At 28.7% G+C, this 18,696-nt stretch overlaps 1 protein-coding gene across 5 annotated transcripts in view; it reads right to left on the bottom strand.

The window, feature by feature from the left end:
• LOC129607830 (diacylglycerol kinase eta) overlaps positions 1-18,696 on the bottom strand; it is a 162,479-nt gene that overhangs the window by 118,289 nt on the left and 25,494 nt on the right. Inside the window, exon 1 of one of the 5 annotated variants that reach the window (XM_055519023.1) lies at positions 4,223-4,581. The exons of the other annotated variants lie outside the window; for them this stretch is intronic. The gene's annotated coding sequence lies outside the window, so the exon portion shown is untranslated. Of the gene's footprint in view, positions 1-4,222; positions 4,582-18,696 lie in introns of those variants that run through there. 5 annotated transcript variants of the gene reach the window in all.

Raw genomic sequence — 18,696 nt, 5'->3', positions numbered from 1 at the left:
TTTTAGGTTTTTCTTCCAAATTTATTAAAAAAACAATTTTATTTTTTGAAAGTCTGCGATATTGAATGAAATTTAAAAAAAAAATTTTTTTGGAGAAATCAACTTTTTACTTTTGCTTGTCTATTAACTTTTGTAAGGAAAATATAAAAAAGTTTAATTTTTTTTTCTTACCAAACTTATGAGAACTCCTCAAAGGCTTTTCCAAATAATTCAATTCGAAACTTTTTCTTTTTCATCATTAATTTAATATTTGAAAAGAATCAAAAATATTAAATTATATTTTTTTTATAAATATATATTTAAGGTCTAGAGTATGTGTTAAAAATGAATAATGAAAAATTTTCATTTCTATTCTTTTTATTCCTCATTTGTTTAATTGGATTTCTTCTTATACTGATGAAGAAATATTGAAATTATTTTATTTGTTTGCAATAGAAACGAATATGACATGAATATTATATTTAAGAATGTATATAAGTATATACGGTTATCTGCGCTAGCCGTTTTATTATGTACGCAAACAAAACTCACTCAGTGATCCATAAACCCAGCGCATTCTACATGTTTTTTTTATTGAGAATTTTAAATAAGGTTTTTAATTATTCGGAAACTAAATAATATGAGTTTTCTAGCACCTATTCCATTCAAATTTCTTCCCTCGAACTCTCTGTTATGTAGTAAGTGCTCTAATATCCAAGTTTAATCAAGTTTTTATAGTGTTAGAAGTTATTTAGGGGTCATTTAATCATAAGCCGCACAATTTTTGTGTTCGTTTTACCGCTTGTTATTCTTTTTGCTATTCATTCATCTACGTTAAATTTTGGTTTTAACACATTTCCAATCATCTTCTTTGAACCTTTAATAATTTTTTCAATATCTCGTTGGTATTTATCTTCATTGACATGCAATAATATTGTTTTTCCCCAAAATTTTTCTCTTACTTTTATGTTTCAGGAAACAAAAGTTTTAACTTTTACTTCTTGCAATTAAAAATTTAGTTGTCTCCTATTATATGAGGGCCAGGTGGTTTTATTTCTATGACTACCACTGTACATTTCAGTTGACCCAAAAATCGAAAGACTAAAGGCCCTTTGTTAATATATTTAAGACAATAATTGATAAATCTCATATAAGTATGCAATTTTTATGATCTCATTTAAACAATAGTTTAATAGCAATCGTGTAACAGTATTTTGAACCAAATTTCTTTGTAACAATTTAATTTCTAATATTTCAATATTAAATCTTGTTTTTCAATTCCCTGATAGGGCATAAAGGTGAACAAAATCATAACATAAAATGAAGTAAATAAAATCAGTTCCTTTGTTTTTTTTTTTTAAATTTATCCTTTTATTGGTTTCATAATATTATTTTCTTATCCTTTTATGCAAATTATTTAAAAAGTTATTCTTTATTTATTCTATTTTATTTTATTTTCAATCTCTGTCTGACTATAAGCTATACTAAGTATACATTAAATACTAAGTAAGTAGTTATTATAAAAGAAAATATGAATTTCTATAAAAAATATTTTATCCAGGTATGTTGGTATAAGTATAGGTTTAGATATGTTAATATAGAAATAAGTAATATTATGCTTAATATAAGTTTGTAGAATATTGAATATACTTTAAGAAAAGATAAAATGGCATACTTTATGATATTTTTTTGTTGTAATTAGCTTGAATTTATTAATAAATTTTTCAATTAATTAGGAATGATCAAATTTTCTTCATAAAATTATTCTTTAAATCAATAATGTATATTGAAAAATTTTACTTAATTTTTAAAATACTTAAGTGCTTTTTGCATATTTTCTTAAGAGATTTCTTTTAGACATTAAGGGCATTAATCGTGTAGAAATCAAAGCACTTTTTTTTAATTTGAAATTAATTTTCAAATTTTGTTCCACTTTTAATATCGGGTCAATTGTTTAGCAAATTTTACAGATTCCACAGTTAATTTCAATATTTTCCTTTTAATCTTTTCTCATTTATTCTTCTATTTCTTAATTTGAGTTTTCTTGTTTTATTGCCATACTTTCTAATGTTTTTTTTTATCTTTTTTTTGTGTTTGCTTTGTTCTAGCTATGCGGTTAATCTGCATTAAACAGACTATTTATTAAATTAAAAAAGAATGAAAAGAACATCCTTTTTTCTCATTTAATGGCTAAAATAAAAATAAAGCGAAAAATAAGAAATATAAAAAATTAAATAAAGAAAAGCTAAAAATTTACTAAACAAGTAATAAAAATATGATTTTTTTTTCATCCTTTTTATTTTTATTTTATTCTTCCTTTTATGTGTGTTTTTTTTTTTTTGTTGCTGTTATTATGATGAAGAAAAATTAAAAATTGATTCTACCACAAAAGACAAAAACAAAATAAATTAATGAAATAAAAGAAAAAAATAAAAAGTTAAAGTTCTGAAAACAAAAACGATACCATAAAAGAGATTTTAGCAAAAAAAAATTTACGTAATAAAAGGAAAAATATAATCTAAGCATAACAAAGTAACCCGTAGCAACTAAGGAAAGCATAGTATTGAAAGCACTGTGTAACAATACAAACCGTACATGTACTTAGTGTATTAATTTTCTTTTTTATTTATCCTTTTATTTACTTTATATATTTTATTGTCCTTTTTAGATTTAATTTAGGCTCTTTTGTTTTAAAAGATTAGAATCTTGAATATTTCAATAAATAAAAGGACGAACAGAAAACGTCCATAATAATTAAGGAAAAATGAATTCTTTTAAAGTTTTCTCTTTTTATTTCAACTCCGCCTTTTTGTCTCAAATTTAATAAAAAAGAAGCAAACCGAAAACAATTGAGTCGGCCTAAACCTACTGAATTATTCCCTGCACCATAGACAACCTGATAACAAAAAATTAATTTTAACTGTAAATTTACACTTTCTTATCAAATTTTATGGAGCTTTTTCGAGAAGTTTTTTGAAATAATTAAAATTATCTTTTCAAGGTTTATGGCAACAACCTGAGTTTGTTAAGTATCTTCTAATAAAACTTCTGAATTATAATTGAGTACATGACTATAAAATGTTATGCAGTTTGCTTTTTTTTTTAACCAGTACACCGGTTCCACTTAAATTGGCTGAATATATTTATAGATATAAAATGTAATATAACACATTATTTAATATAATCTTTTTAATATTTAAAATTTGCTTTTGCGGTTGTATGTCAGTTATTGTTTAAATCGATTAAATTAAATAAAAGTTGTTCTAAACAGAAAAGAAATAGTTTCTGAAAGTGTGTTGGCATTTCCGTTTCCTCAGTGCGGAATTTTTCGCTGTGTAAAAATAATATGTATCATGTTTTTTCTTCAAACTCCACAGGTCTACCACAATACGAAGTTTAACATAAACTAAGCTGTAGGGTATGAAAAAAAACAAAAATACAAAAAAAGATAAAAGGTATCGGGACCACTTTAAGCGTCCGTCCGTAGATGGACCCGTTCACGAAACTTCTACACCCAACTTCTACACCCTTTAAAATAGAAAACTGAAATTAATTCATTATGAAAATATCTCTTTACTAGAAAGTAAAAGCAAATTCCATCTCCCCTGCCCTCTAAAAGTTGTAGTCCCTCAAAGAACTTAAAATGTCATTTTTGACTATTTATTTTAAAGAAACCATATTTAAATATTTTTCAAATTTTGTAAATGCGAAAGAGTAGAGGCTGGTTTCCTCTTACCATGGCATACTTTATTTGAGCTTTAGAAAAACTACATATCCCTTAAAATTTACCGTTATCTAAAATCTGTTTTTTAAATTTTTAATATCGCTTTTCTTTTTGACTTTAGATATTAATAAACAGTTTATTTAGTTAGTAACGACGGTAAAATTCTATGCCTTCAAAAAATGCAATCATTTTTTTTTAAATCACGTAATTAACCCTTTAGTTCGAGTATTATGTTAACGCTTAATTCTTAATATATGCAATCTATGAAAGAAACTAATTTTAATAATGTAGTATAATGCTCTTATAAGCAGTATTTTTTCTAATTAAAGGGAAAAGTGCTACCTTACAAAACATTAGTTCGAACCCATTTTATTTTCTCTGTTTTTCCATTTTTAGCTTTAGTTTCCCTTTCGTATTAAGAAAATAAACTTATATTTTTCCAAATAATGTTAAAAGTGTATAAAAAACAATTAATAATTTTTTTTTCAAAATCGGTAACTATAATTCAAAATTCATTACCTGTTTTCCTGTTTTTATTTATTTATATAAGTTCTTTTGAATTTTTTTGATTAATCCCCTTCTAAATTTTACTCTCTATTAATCCTCCTATATATTTTTGTAATTCTATACATATATATTTACACAATATTCATTTATATTTAATATTTCATAGATTAAAAATAATTAAAAACATATTTTATGCATCAATTTTAATTGTATAGAAGATAATTTTTGTTTTTTTATTCAATTATTAAATATTCTATTGTTTATTTTGTTAATGATTTAATTATTAAATGATTAAAATTAATTTCTTTAAACATATATTATATAATAGTAAATTCATTAAAGTAATATTTAATTATTATTAAAAATTTTATACATACACACAAATGTTATATTATAATACATTTTATTAATATCTATGTGAACATGTATCTGAACTATATATATAATATAATATATTTTTTGTTTCAAAAATATTTTCCTATTGTATATTTAAACATTAAGTATTACACAAATTTTTTACAAATAAGTAGGTACATATTGCTATATTTCATGTTCACTTTAAACACTTAAGTACATAGTTATATGCACTTACTTAAACGTATTGTAAGTAATGTAATATATTTGAATTTTTTTTATTAATTAACTATTACAATATAAATATAACATTAAAAAGTACATTAAATAATTTTATTTTGTATATTACTAATTTTGTTTTTATACTCAAATTTATTTCCATAAATCTAGTGCTTAAAAATGTTTAAATATTTTCTTATTTAAATTTATACAAACTATATTCATTAAATATTAAAATTTTATTGCTTAAAATTTACATTGTGAAACTATTTATTTGCAAAATTTTAGGAAAAAACTTTAATTAAATTTAATAATGCTGGTTTTAATTACGGGTTACAAAGTATCAATATTATTTTTTACACATTTAATAATTAAATTTTTTTTTTCATTTTTCTTAATTATTTATTAATTTAATTTAATTACTTTAATTTCCTATATAGAATAATTACTAAATATTTAAGTATAGAATTTACTCTTTAATTTGATTATCAACAGCAAACAATAGTTTTGTTTTCTTTTATTTAAATATTATTGAAATGATTTTTAAGTTGCTCTTTTAATAACATTTCTTTCACTTTTTATTTGATTTTATAATTATTGCTGTTTTTGTTGCTTTAAAATCTTTTTAACTTTAAAATTTACTTAAACACCAAATTCTCTTTCAATTTTTTCATTAATTTTTTTTTTGTTTTTTTATTTTACCTTTTTTTCTTCTCTTGAATATCTCTGAAGTACAGCCAAAAAGCAACTGAAGAATTTTCACTGCTGTAATCTTATTTTATATTGAGATTTTTTGAGAATAAAAATTTCCTTTTTTTTTGTTTTTATTGTTTTCATTTTGCTCTTTTTCGCTTTTAGTAATTTTTTGTGGTGAGAAAAATTTTTAAAAGCTTTTACTAGGTATCTGAAATTGTAATTATGTATATGAAGAGAAAATTTACAAAATACATTATTATGTGTATTTATATGCACTATGTATGAATGTAGTATTTTATAAAAGAGTCACCGACCGATAAACCGTATGTTACATTGAAATTTTATAAAAAGGATAATATTCTACGTACATATGATAAAAGATATATCTTCGAATAGAAAAAAAAACTATTACATTTACTCAGTTGGAATATAGTTGTGTAATGTTTGCATTTAAGTTAACGAGGTAGCACAGATGAAAATGATAGAAAATATTAAAAATTACAGCAATTCTTATTCTTTTAATTTAGCTGTCTAGTGTGTGTATGTATGTCACTGTATTGTAATAGTTAAATATTAGATTTTGATAAATGTTGTATATGTGACTTTTGTTAAAATTGTTATTCTTATTATATAGCCAATATTAAAATTACATAATATTATATCAATTTTTTTTATTGTATGTTTTTTTATAAAATAATTTTTTTATAGCAAAAAATTGCGACTCTACAACGATTACTATTATACAACACCCTACATTACGAGTATATGGTATAACATATTAAAATCCATTTTTTTTTTTATTTTAAAAATATTCAACAAGAGTTATAATTCCTCTGTAAATATATCCTATAATTTTACCCTATAACTACTCACTATATCTTACATATAGTATTTTCTAAGTTAAATTACATATGAACTTTAGTAAATTTTTTAAATCAAATATTTAGTTGATGAATTTATGAAAAAGTTGATGAATTTACAATAAAACGGTTATGGAGGTACATAATTTTATCCCTGTCCTCAAAACAATTTTACTTTTTTGTAATTTACAAATTTTATATATATACACTCTATACGTAAGAAATGATAAGATAAGAAGACACCTCGCATTTTTATAATGCGCTATAAAAAATTAAATTGTGACACGGCTTACTATGTAATGGAATATTTGAGGCGCTCAGCCTATTAGTGGCCTACTTGTAAAAATTAGATTTCGAATAAATTGCGATTGAAATATTTAAATATTCAATTTTTAAGAAAATTTTTAAAAGTCAAAAACTAACTTACGTCAAGCCTGCCTAGAATGGCGAGCGTCGAACTGGGTTTGGCGGGTTTTGCGCGATACCTGGGCGTGATTATGGATGGTAAGCTGCTGTGGTGGGAAAACATAGAGAATTTCCTACAAGGGGGCGACTGGTAGACGTTGGGGAGTCTACTGGTTGTATGAGTGTGTGTTTAAGCCTATTCTGACGTATGGGGCATTGGTCTGGTGGCCAGCGGTGCTCCGGGATAGGGAGAGGGTGCAGCGTATGGCGTGTGTTGGGTTGACTGGTGCATTGCGTACTACACCCACTTTAGGTTTGGAGGTTATTCTCGACTTGGATCCGGTGAGTGAGCAGGTGAAAGAGGTTACTGCGAGGAGTGCCTTGAGGCTACAAGCGATAGGTATACTTAAAAACAGGAAATCCACACGCAGTATAATTTTGGGAGAATATGGAATGTGGCCTATGAACATTAAGCCTGATTTTGTGGTGCCATATATCGACTGGAGGGTTGATTACGGGGTTGTGATTATGCAAATTGAGGACTGGAGTGCGGAGGAGCTATGCATGTATGAGGGGTTGTCCACCTATGCGGATGGTTCTAGGACCATGGATGGTACGGAGGCGTTGAGAGAATCGATAGCTCGGAGAAGCCCGAGGTGTTGGGGATAGAGCTATCGATTAGGCTGCCTGATGGATGTGGGGTTTTCCAGGCAGGGATTGTGCCGGTGCTCAGGGCAGCGGAATTGGCTGCACTAAACCGGTGGGGGGATGCGAGCTGGCAATTTTTGTGGATAGTAGGGCGGCGATTAGGGCCCTCGCGTTCTATTCGGCGCAACTTTGCTGGGTCGATGCAGGGGGGCACTTGGAACACTTTGCAATATGTGAAGGGTGACTGTGTACTGGGTTCCCGGTCACACCGGGACACGGGGTAATAAGATGGCAGATCGTCTTGCGAGTGCTGGGGCAATCGGGGGTGTTGACATTGTGGATGGGTGGGTGTAGGAAGGGGGGCGGCTTATGGGCGGAGGCTCACACGTGTAGGGTGACCAAAACAATGCGGCCTATCAGTGACAAAAAAAGGACGAGGATGCTGTTGAGGTATTTTAGGGCTCATCTCAGCACCTGGCGGGGTATTGCCTTTTGGGGGAAATGGCCAGGAGGCTTAGGCCCGCTATGACGGATGTATGTCGTGGATGTCGGGATGTGGCGGAGGTGGAGAATGTAGAGCATGTCCTCTGTGCCTGTCCGTTTTTGATATGGAAGACGTATCTTGGGAGCTTATTTTTACGATGGCCTGGGGGTCATATCCGGGGTGTCTCTTGCACGGCTTTCGGGCTTCGCCAGGGAGGTTAGCTGTTTTGAATAGGTGGTCTGGTGGATCGTATTGCATGGGGGTTGTTGAGTGTTTGTTTTGGGGGTTGCAGATGGGCCTTTTCTGTTGGCCTACTGCACAGGCTTCGCGCGGTTATACGAGTAGAGCCCCCCTCTCTTACTACTACTACTACTAATATGCTGAGCGCCTCATATGAATTTGCGATAATACAAATTGAAAACGTGTTAAATTCTGTTTTTATATAAAGAGTGCGAGCGATTTTATTATATGAACTCAAAACTTGTTATACATTTTGGACTAATTAATAAAACATTTACGCTAAAATTTAATTATTACGCACTCATTTATTTTTAATATTACATTTAATTATATTATTTAATGTTAAAATAAAAATGAGTGTATTATGATATTTTAATTATACTTCCATTAACTGCCATATACGAGGTATTTTCTATCAATTATAAAATCAAATTTTCACTTATACTTTTTATGTAATATACAAATATAATCTACACTACATAAATACTAGCTTCTCCTTAAAAAAAAATTTTATTTTATTTAATGGCATATACAATGCGACCTTTAGAATAATTAGACAAGACAAATATAATAATATAGGTGGTATACAAAAGAACAATGAAAAGGATATTAGCAACAGCACTGAAATATAAAATTACAAAAATTTTGTTATTTTGATATAAGCGTGATTAATTAATAAAATTAAATATTTTTATTTGCTACTCTTTTTTTTTCAGTCATAATACGTTTACGCGTTTAATATACTTATTGTGCACCTGCAGGATACCTTATATATCTACCTACAATATAAACTTAATCCTTTATGTTAACAATTTTATCCTTTTTTTTCTGTTGTAAACAGTTGGTTCGCGTGAATTTCGTAAACATATTAAAGAACAAAAAATTTTACGCAAATGTTGATAAACATGTGTACATTTTTATTATATTTTTAATAAGATTATAAGATTTAACGTAAATGTCGCGTCAACATAATTTTCCATTTTCAAAAAAAAAAAACAAAATTAATTACTTCATTGGAATTTAAATAACGAAATTTTTCGATATATTAATCACAACCCTTTTCATTTAATTCGGAAAGTTTTTAATTAAAAAACAATACGCCATCTGAATTTTTATATGAATTTTTCGTGGAAAACCCGCCACACTTTGCTCTGGAGTCTATAATATTAAAGTTACAATAAATATAAAATAATTTCAGGGACAACAATAATTTTATGGGATTTACTCTTAGAAGATAAGTTTTAGAAGTCTAAAATTTCTATGACTGATTAAAATTTTTTTCCCTTTAGAAGAAATTTTTTTTCATCTCCACCCGTGCTCTACTTTTGACTTATATAACAATACTATATATGTTTCACTTAAATTTCATTTTAACAATGTCAAAATATGAATTTGGTAATCAAAACAATGCTCTTAACAGTCAATCCGGAAAACTTTGTGTTTCCTTTGTTTTGTAATCCTGGCATGTTCATGTCACATAAATTCAGCTGGCATGTTTATATCAAATAATTGAAGTTATTTATACTATTTAATAAATATCCAATATTAAAATAATTAATTTTATATTTAATAATATCAACACCCACTAAAAATTTATTTTAATTACTTTTACAAATGCCTAAAAAGAGAACACAAAAAAAAAATCAAAAGGTCATTCGTATACAAATTATATAAATTGATTTTTACACCAAATTCTTTATTTTTAAATCAAGATACCATATTTATTTTCGGATCTATAAAATGTTACAAAAAAAGCAAAAATCTTATTTCGGGCATAATTTTGACCATTGGTCCTAAAAATAAATTAATTTACTATAATTATGAATACTGCGTTAAACACAAAATTAAGGTATAAGAATAAAATATGGAAAGAAAAACGGAAATTTACTACAAAATGAAGGGCGCACATCTTAATTTTATTTTACATAGTAAAACCGTAAAATTCACGTCATCCATGTATTTTTATCTTACGTTATTAATATTTATATTATTCGTATACATATTTATTTATTTTTGAATAAGAAAAATTTTTTTCCGTAAATATAATATATGTACATATATGCAATATATATCATAGACACGAACATATATAAATGCACACACATGACAATATATAAAAACATATATTTGTTCACAGATTCACAGATTTACATTATGTATATTGCAACCTAAAATAGATGTTCAAATAGTAGACGAGTAAAAGAGGCTGAATTAATCAAATTAATAACATTACTACGTTAAGATGAAAAAAAAAAAATGCTTTACATTTTATTGTAATGTAGTGGGATTTTGTCTTACACACGCAGTACTCATATACTCCATACGTCACATTATCGTAAACAATAAAAAAATTTAACAAATTTATAGATTCCGGTGTGTATTCAAGAAAAAAAAATAACCTTAAGGTTTTTAATATATTTTACATCGTAATAACGTTTAATTAAACTTAATGTTTTAATTGATCAAAGAATGCGTGGAAAATTTGGAGTAAACTTTTATTGTTATTTTACACAAAAAAAATTTTTACACAAAAATACTTTGAAATAAAATGCTTAAAATTTAATTGAAGTCAGAGAATATTAGTCGAAGAATCCTATACATTCAATAACTTTTTCCCTCCAAGACATCGCCAAGAGCCAACCCGATTTCCTATAGTCGTATTTTGGCCACATCTTTTCGCATGTGAACAGGGCCTTCCACCTGCGGTAGGCGCACAATAAATACCGTTTATATATATTCATTTTCACGGGAACAAAAACCCGTTCCGCCAAAATGAAAGGCTCACCTGCACGTTCATTTCCCGCTAAGTTATGGTGGCCCAAAACATAAGTGGAGCGCACATCTCCGCCAGCTCATAACAGCATCCTCGAAGACACTCTTAGAGCTTAGAATCACAACAGGGAAACTCCCCAAGATCTGGCATGCTTTCAATATAACGAAAACTTGCGGCTGAAAAACACTCGACACGTCAGGAATCCGATACGATTCCGACACCCCATGTGTAAATTATAAAAGTGCAGCAACGACCACAATCCCAACTTTGAAGCCGCATTCCCAACTTAATTATTAATGCCTGCCTGTTTTATTTGCATATATTCTGCTGTACAGATAAATTCAAATCCAAATTCCGATATACACCTTGAGCATTGCGTTACTCCAGAACTGTAGAATAAAAAGAATTTTTGCTTGTAGATTCATCACTAAAACTTTGGCCCATTTTAACTTTTCAAGAAAGAGTGGCATCTCAAAGCTGAATTTCAAAATTCAGGTTTTCTTTTGATCTAATTCCCCTAATATAATCTCCTCTAATATAACCCCTAATTTCGTGCTATATCCCCATAATTCTGCTCTCTCCCCCTAAATTTGTACTATATTAATAAGAAGAATTCCTGCAATATCTCACATGTAAAATAAAATTTTTTAATAAATTTTTTCCGAAGTACTCATAGGTACTTGAATTTTATCTTTAAAAAAATTAAATTTAAAAATATTTTGGTTTTTATTCATTTATAATAATATAACAATAAAAAAAAATATAAAAGAAACTCTAAAATTTCATTTATTGACACGTAAAATATAACTTTTTTATATTAACAATTCTTTCTTTTATTTCAAATAAAATTTTTAATTGCCTATTATTTAATATTTTACATTTAGGCCTACAAAATAAGCAGCAGTTGTTTTTTTTTTGCTTTAATGACGGCGTATAAAATTCATATAGAAGAGAATGAGTTTTATTGTATAATATTTTTGCATGAAACTTGTATATATTGCTTTATCATTAGAACAGATATCTCATTGCATAACATAAATAAAACTCCTACGAGCTTTTTTTAACCTACATTTTGCTTTTTTTTTTTTAAATTATAAAAATCAAGAGAAAATGAAAGTTAAAAACACCTAGACAAAATACTAGAACATAAAAAAAATATAATAAAATAGATAATATTAAAAATATATACGGGTAATGAATATATATGGATATTATTGTACAGATGTATAAGATAATAAAAGCAAAACGTGTTACCTATACAGCGTGCATGCATACGCGTAAAATAATCACAAAATATAAAATCTATAGATATAAGATATACACAAGCTTCAATATTCTTTTCCTTTTATCTATATCGAAAAATATACACATTTTATATTATTATGCACGTATATTATACACAAGTATATATAAAATTTTAGAATTTTACAAATTATAACTCATAGCAATAATATTGGTAGTGCAATAGAAATACAAAACAATATAGTAAAGGCAACCATCAGAGCTCAAATTATTATAACAATATGTAAATGAAAATGTTTGTATGTGTTTGTGTACCCATGTATTAATCGCGTATATATGTACGCATTTATACATATAATATTTATAATACTCTTATCGGGCTACAATTTTAACATCCTTTATTTTATTGTTAGAATTTTTCTTTTTTGTTATTCGACAAATAAATTTTTTACTATACTATTTTACGTCATAACAAAATTTTTTTTGAGAGCAAAAACAAATTTCAAGAAAAAAACCAATAACAAAAAAAAAATAGAAAAATTTGTATAAAAAATTTAAAAATATACAAAAAAAAATTAAAAAGAAAACAAACAAAATTCGAGGGAAAATTTTAAAAAGGATACACAATAAAATGAGACACACAAGCACACACTTGTAAAACGTGCAAAAACTTTATTCCTTTGCTTTTATTTTTCTTTCTCTTTCTTTTTTTGAAACCGACATCAATATTTTTTTTTTTTTTTTTAGTTTTTGTTTTTTTGGTAATTATGTTCAAGTATTTGTGCCATGTGTGTAAATACTAAATTTCAAATCAAAACAAAAACAATAATATTCTCATAATTATATATGTATATGATTATTCGTATATATATATATATATGTATGTGTGTATATACATACATTTTCCTGTGAATCCCATTTATAATAAATGGAAAAGAAAACAACTTTGACCTTCAGTCAGAGAGTAAAAGTATCTTTATTTAAAAAGCGCAAAAATAATAAAAATTATAGAAACAAACAAAAAAAAGGAAAACAAAATAAAAAACAAAAAATAAAGAGAAATTTTGAGAGAATGAGAAAATTTGTGCTTTTACCTTTTTGTTTTTTTTTTGTTTTCATGATTTTCAGAGAAGAGTTCTCTGCACGTGACAAATAGTATTAATTTAATATTGTAATTTTATGGTAATTTATGAAAAAAAAAAAAAAAACTTTTCTTCTCCATTTGTAATTCGTATACAATTGAGAAAATTTCCCATTTTCTAAATGGGCTTTTTTATTTTTTATTGATAAGAAAAGCTTTTTTCAGCTAAAAATTAGTGCTTTGTATTATTTCTGGTTTTCCTTGTTTTTTTTTCATTTTTGGTACATTTTAATTTAAGCTTTTTTTTTCATCTTATTTTAATGTAAACGGAGAGATAATGAGAGAATAAGATTTACAGGATATCATTTTATTATAAATTGTAAGTTATTTTATTATGGATGCTAATTATAAGATAATTTATTAATAATAATTAAAATAATTACCCTGTTCCTCATTATCTTTAATATGAATTATAAGATTAGAATTTCAAAAAAAAAAAACTTTGCTATTTGAACTATAGGAAAAGGAAAAATTTATTTTATTTTATTAGAATTTTTTGTTCCCTTTTTACTTTTTGGAAAAATGCATAATGTATATATATATAGTATTCACTCATTTAAAAGGTTTTTCTTTTCACTATAATTACGTAGCAAAGCCAAAATGAGCTAATATAAGATGTATGAATATGTATCACATTAAAAATAATTTATTAAAGCTTCGTTATTTTCTGATTTATTGTAGTTGATTTTTTCAATTTAATTTGTATAACAAGGTGGTAAAAATGATCGAAACAAAAAGATAGCCGGACTTCAATTGTGATCAGACTTATTAACAATAAAAAACGGCCGTGGACGGTCATAAACTCCTAACACTAGTTAAACTAACTATCTATTACTTTTGTCTTATCTTGTTTTTGTGTTTATATTCCGTGAAGTAAGGCAGGGTAGTGCTACCTTAAACTAAATTGATAGGTCTCGCTCGTTTCAATCTGTCTTTGCTAACTCTCTTCCCTATAAGTCGAGAGGCCTTAATATTAATTCCATATTTCCTCAATTACTTGGAGACACCCAAAACCTAGAATAGTGCCTTAAGGCACACTATTCTAGCCCTAATTTCCCTAAGCGTGAAATACTCTTCGTCCTGTTAGTTCAAAAAAATCTGTCAGATGAATATGATTCAAGTAATTCAACGAATTGTGAAAATAGCATTTTATTAAGTTTAAATAATAAACCGGAGAGCCAAACCTTATCAAACGCCTGGACCACGTCCAGAAATATTGTCAAACATATTCGCCTTTCTTCTAAGAGCCTTTTCCACAATATTTGTTATTCTGTGCACTTGGTCAATTGTTGCATGCTTCGATTTAAAATCAAACTGCTGATTTGGAATTTATTTTTTATTTTCTATTATCGGCAACAGCCTTGTATTACCAATTTTTCAAATAGTTTTTACCCTCATTAAATTTTTACCTTCATTTAACAGTTTCCTTATCAATATAACTTCCGTCACTTTGCAAGCATTAAGAACACTGCTGAGGTTTACTGCTGCATTCATCACTTTTTTCAAAATGTCTCTTATTGGTCGCTTTCCACAGCAAATAATTTTATTTTGGAAAATTTCTTTAGTAGCCAACTATCGGTAAGCCCTTTATATAGTTTTCGTATGACACTAATATAAAATTTTCTATTTTTCTTTTGAGTGTTTGAAAAAGTCTATTCCAATCGTTTTAAAATCTGGGTGACGTGATTCTAGCCCTTCTTTGTTGTACTTCAGTTTAAATTCATATAATCTTGTATTTTTTCAGGCAGCTTTTTGTATCAATTTAATAAAACCTTCCACTTTAGAAAAACCCTATATCAATTTAATAAAACCATTCACTTCAGAATCAAGTTGATCTATAGTCTGCAGTTCAGAATTCATATTTCTAATAATATCCTCTTGCTTCGGCAGAACATATACTAAAACAAAATACTGCTTTATTTAATTTTTATTTAAAACAGAGCTAGGAAACTTTACCATGCACAAACCATCCGTAAACCATCCTTATTTCATAACAAGAATACTGGCTATAATGTACTTTTGTATTTTTTATAAAAAGAATCCGAACTCTCATATACATAATTTATGTTCCCATATATTTTACAAAAACTTCATTACATTATTCGATAGTTTTCGATAAGAAAAACAATATGCGAAAAAAAAAATATAGTCAACTGTTCATTCTGTAACCCCCTACTAAAAGGAATACGTCAAATGAAAAACAGATTTATACGACTACTACTTGCTGGTCCTGTCTTCACACTTGTCCGAGTAGTTTAAACGGTATTTCGAGTATCGTAAAATTAATTTCCAAGTATACCTATAAACGCATCCTATCTGAGTGACGCAATGCATAATTCTTTATACTTATTTTACTAGCTATAATCAATTTTGTGTGCATAATTCAAAATTGAAATTTTTATTTTCTTTCGAAAATCTAATTAATGAAAATTATTTTTAAAAACCATATTTAATGTAAAGAAAAAAAACTCATATAATATATATGTACATATTTTAATATGAAGTAAATAAATTTCATTTTTATAAGATTATTTACCTTAAAAATTTTATATGTACTCGTAAACTGTACATGTAATATGCAAGTATGTTCTATACAAAATTAGCACGAGAATATAAAAATATAATACATATTTTGTAAATATATATATATATATATATATATATATATTAATATTATATATATATATATATATTAATATATAGCGCCGTACAACATTCGCATAAATAATTTTAGAAATTAATTATCGGGAGCTAATAAAAGCACAATGCTTTTTTCTAAATAAAAAAAAAAATTTAATGAAATGTAATAAACTAAAATTAAAATTGAAAAATGAAAGCAATTATAGAAAAATTTTCTTATTAAATTTCTATATAGTTGATCACGTATATCGACCACAATTTATACTTAAAGAACACATATATATGGATGACGTATAATGGTGAAAATTCATACACTAATAAATTAATTTATTAAGACACCTGTTTATTGGCTTACATATTATACTTATATATGTGGTATACATATATAATATATTTCGTAGAAAACATATTAATTCATTGGCATTGATATATCTATATATAATATACACAGAAACAGATATATAAATACTTTTACATTTACATACATTATATACAATTTTCTCTTATATTTTTATTTTAACGCTTTATTTATAAATAATAATGATGTACGATATTGGTTTATATAGGATAATAAAATTATTTTATTTTCATTCACCTATTCCATAGCATCGCATATATATGTAAGATTCTTTAAAATTTTAAACGATAAAAATTTTATGATTCTCTATTAAAGAAAGCAAAAAATTAAAATTTAAGAAACTTAAAATTTAGAAAAAGGAGAAATTTTTCAAGGAAAAACTAATTTACCATATTAATAAAAAAATTTCGAAATTTTCATATTTGTCATTTCAAAATTACAGGGGTAAAAAATTTGAAATTCTCGATTAAAAAGAACTTTATTCGAAGTTCGCATATCTTCACAATATATAGCTCGAAACAAAAACTTTAAATATCCATTTTTGGTGCAACTTAACAATGCTATTCTTTAAAATAGTTATTTACTGAAATTGTCCTTTCTATTAAACATGATAATAGAATTTTATATCTTCTCTAGAATAGAATATTTATTTTGAGATAGCGGAAGGGCGTTGGCAAAGGACCACGCTGTAATCCCGCCATCTCTGAGAAGGCCGGATGATAGTTACATGGAGAACGAAGAACAAATGGTTCTTGTTCTTTTGGAGACGCATTTTCATTGCGGTAATTTTGGCCAAAATCAGATGACAAGGGAAAGGGCGGCAGATATTTTTACGTATCAGAAGGTGAAGTGGGCTATTGGCACCTTCCAGTCTTTTAACGCTTCAGGATTGGATGGGATATCACCAGCGCTTCTGCAGCACGGCCTGGAAGAGGTCCTGCCCTTCTTAATAAGAATATTCAGGAGCAGCTCGCCTCTTGAGCAAATCCCCTGGCAGGTGGCTAGGGTGGTCTTTATCCCTAAGGTTGGAAGAAAAGACATGGTGCCCAAGTCATTCTCACATCTAGTACGTTAGAATAAAAGGAGAGAGCGCTCTGTGCGTTTCTGGACATTGAAGGGTCCATCGATAACACCTCGCACGAGGCTATAGAGAAAGCCTCGGGGAGCACGGGCTTGGATACCATGACGTCGCTCTGGAAGTCCAGGATGCTCACTACAAGGGTTGCAGAAACTGTAGTCGGACGGGGCACGGTGAGCATCTGCATGGCTAAGAGCTGTTCACAGGATGGAGTCCTTTCTCCAGTGATGTGCGGTCTGGTTGTGGATGGCCTACTTGCGGAGCTTGGCCGTCGTAATATAGGCGTCCAAGTATACGCTGATGATATTGTTATCATGGCTAGGGGGAAGTTTGAGTAAACTCTTTGCGACATAGTGCAAAGAGGCTTTCGGGTGACAGGTCTGGTGTGGCACTGTAGGGCTTAAACTCAATCCTAGTAAGACGACCATAGTGCCCTTCACTAGAAGAAAGAACTTGGAGCGTCTGCGCACTAAACAGGTGTGCGGAGAGATAGTAGAAAAGAAAATGGAGGTGAAATACCTTGGTGTGGTATTTGACAGCGGGCTTCGTTTTCGAAGACACGAAGAGGTGGTAGTTGCAAAGGCTACCCGGGCACTCATGGTCTGCAGAACCATTTCGGGTACAACATGGGGATGCTCCCCGTTTGCTCCAACATAATGGTAGTGCCGCATATTACATCCGGGGCCGTTGCTTGACGCAAAAGGGTTACACTTGAGGCAACAAGAAGGAACTTGGAACGTTTGCAGAGTCTTGCATGCATCTGCATCACTTGGGCTATGAAGACATGTCCAACCGCGGCAATGGATATGATTTTGGAACTAACTCCACTGCATCTCGATGTCGAGTTGGCGGCGAAGGCGGCCATTCTAAGGTTAGGGAAGAATGGGATGGGAGTGCTCAGATGAGGAGTTCGGGAACGTCTCAACTGCCAGGCTCCGCTCCTCAATTTCCCAAAGATGACACCTTCACTAGAAGAAAGAACTTGGAGCGTCTGCGTACTAAACAGGTGTGCGGAGAGATAGTAGAAAAGAAAATGGAGGTGAAATACCTTGGTGTGGTATTTGACAGCGGGCTTCGTTTTCGAAGACACGAAGAGGTGGTAGGGGCAAAGGCTACCCGGGCACTCATGGTCTGCAGAACCATTTCGGGTACAACATGGGGATGCTCCCCGTTTGCTCCAACATAATGGTAGTGCCGCATATTACATCCGGGGCCGTTGCTTGACGCAAAAGGGTTACACTTGAGGCAACAAGAAGGAACTTGGAACGTTTGCAGAGTCTTGCATGCATCTGCATCACTTGGGCTATGAAGACATGTCCAACCGCGGCAATGGATATGATTTTGGAAC

The sequence above is a fragment of the Condylostylus longicornis genome, unplaced genomic scaffold (assembly GCF_029603195.1).
Source record: "Condylostylus longicornis isolate FDR11 unplaced genomic scaffold, ASM2960319v2 ptg000030l, whole genome shotgun sequence".
In the NCBI taxonomy this organism is placed as follows: domain Eukaryota; kingdom Metazoa; phylum Arthropoda; class Insecta; order Diptera; family Dolichopodidae; genus Condylostylus; species Condylostylus longicornis.
The sequence above is the reverse complement of the archived record's forward strand: the minus strand, read 5'-3'. Positions and strand labels throughout refer to the sequence as shown.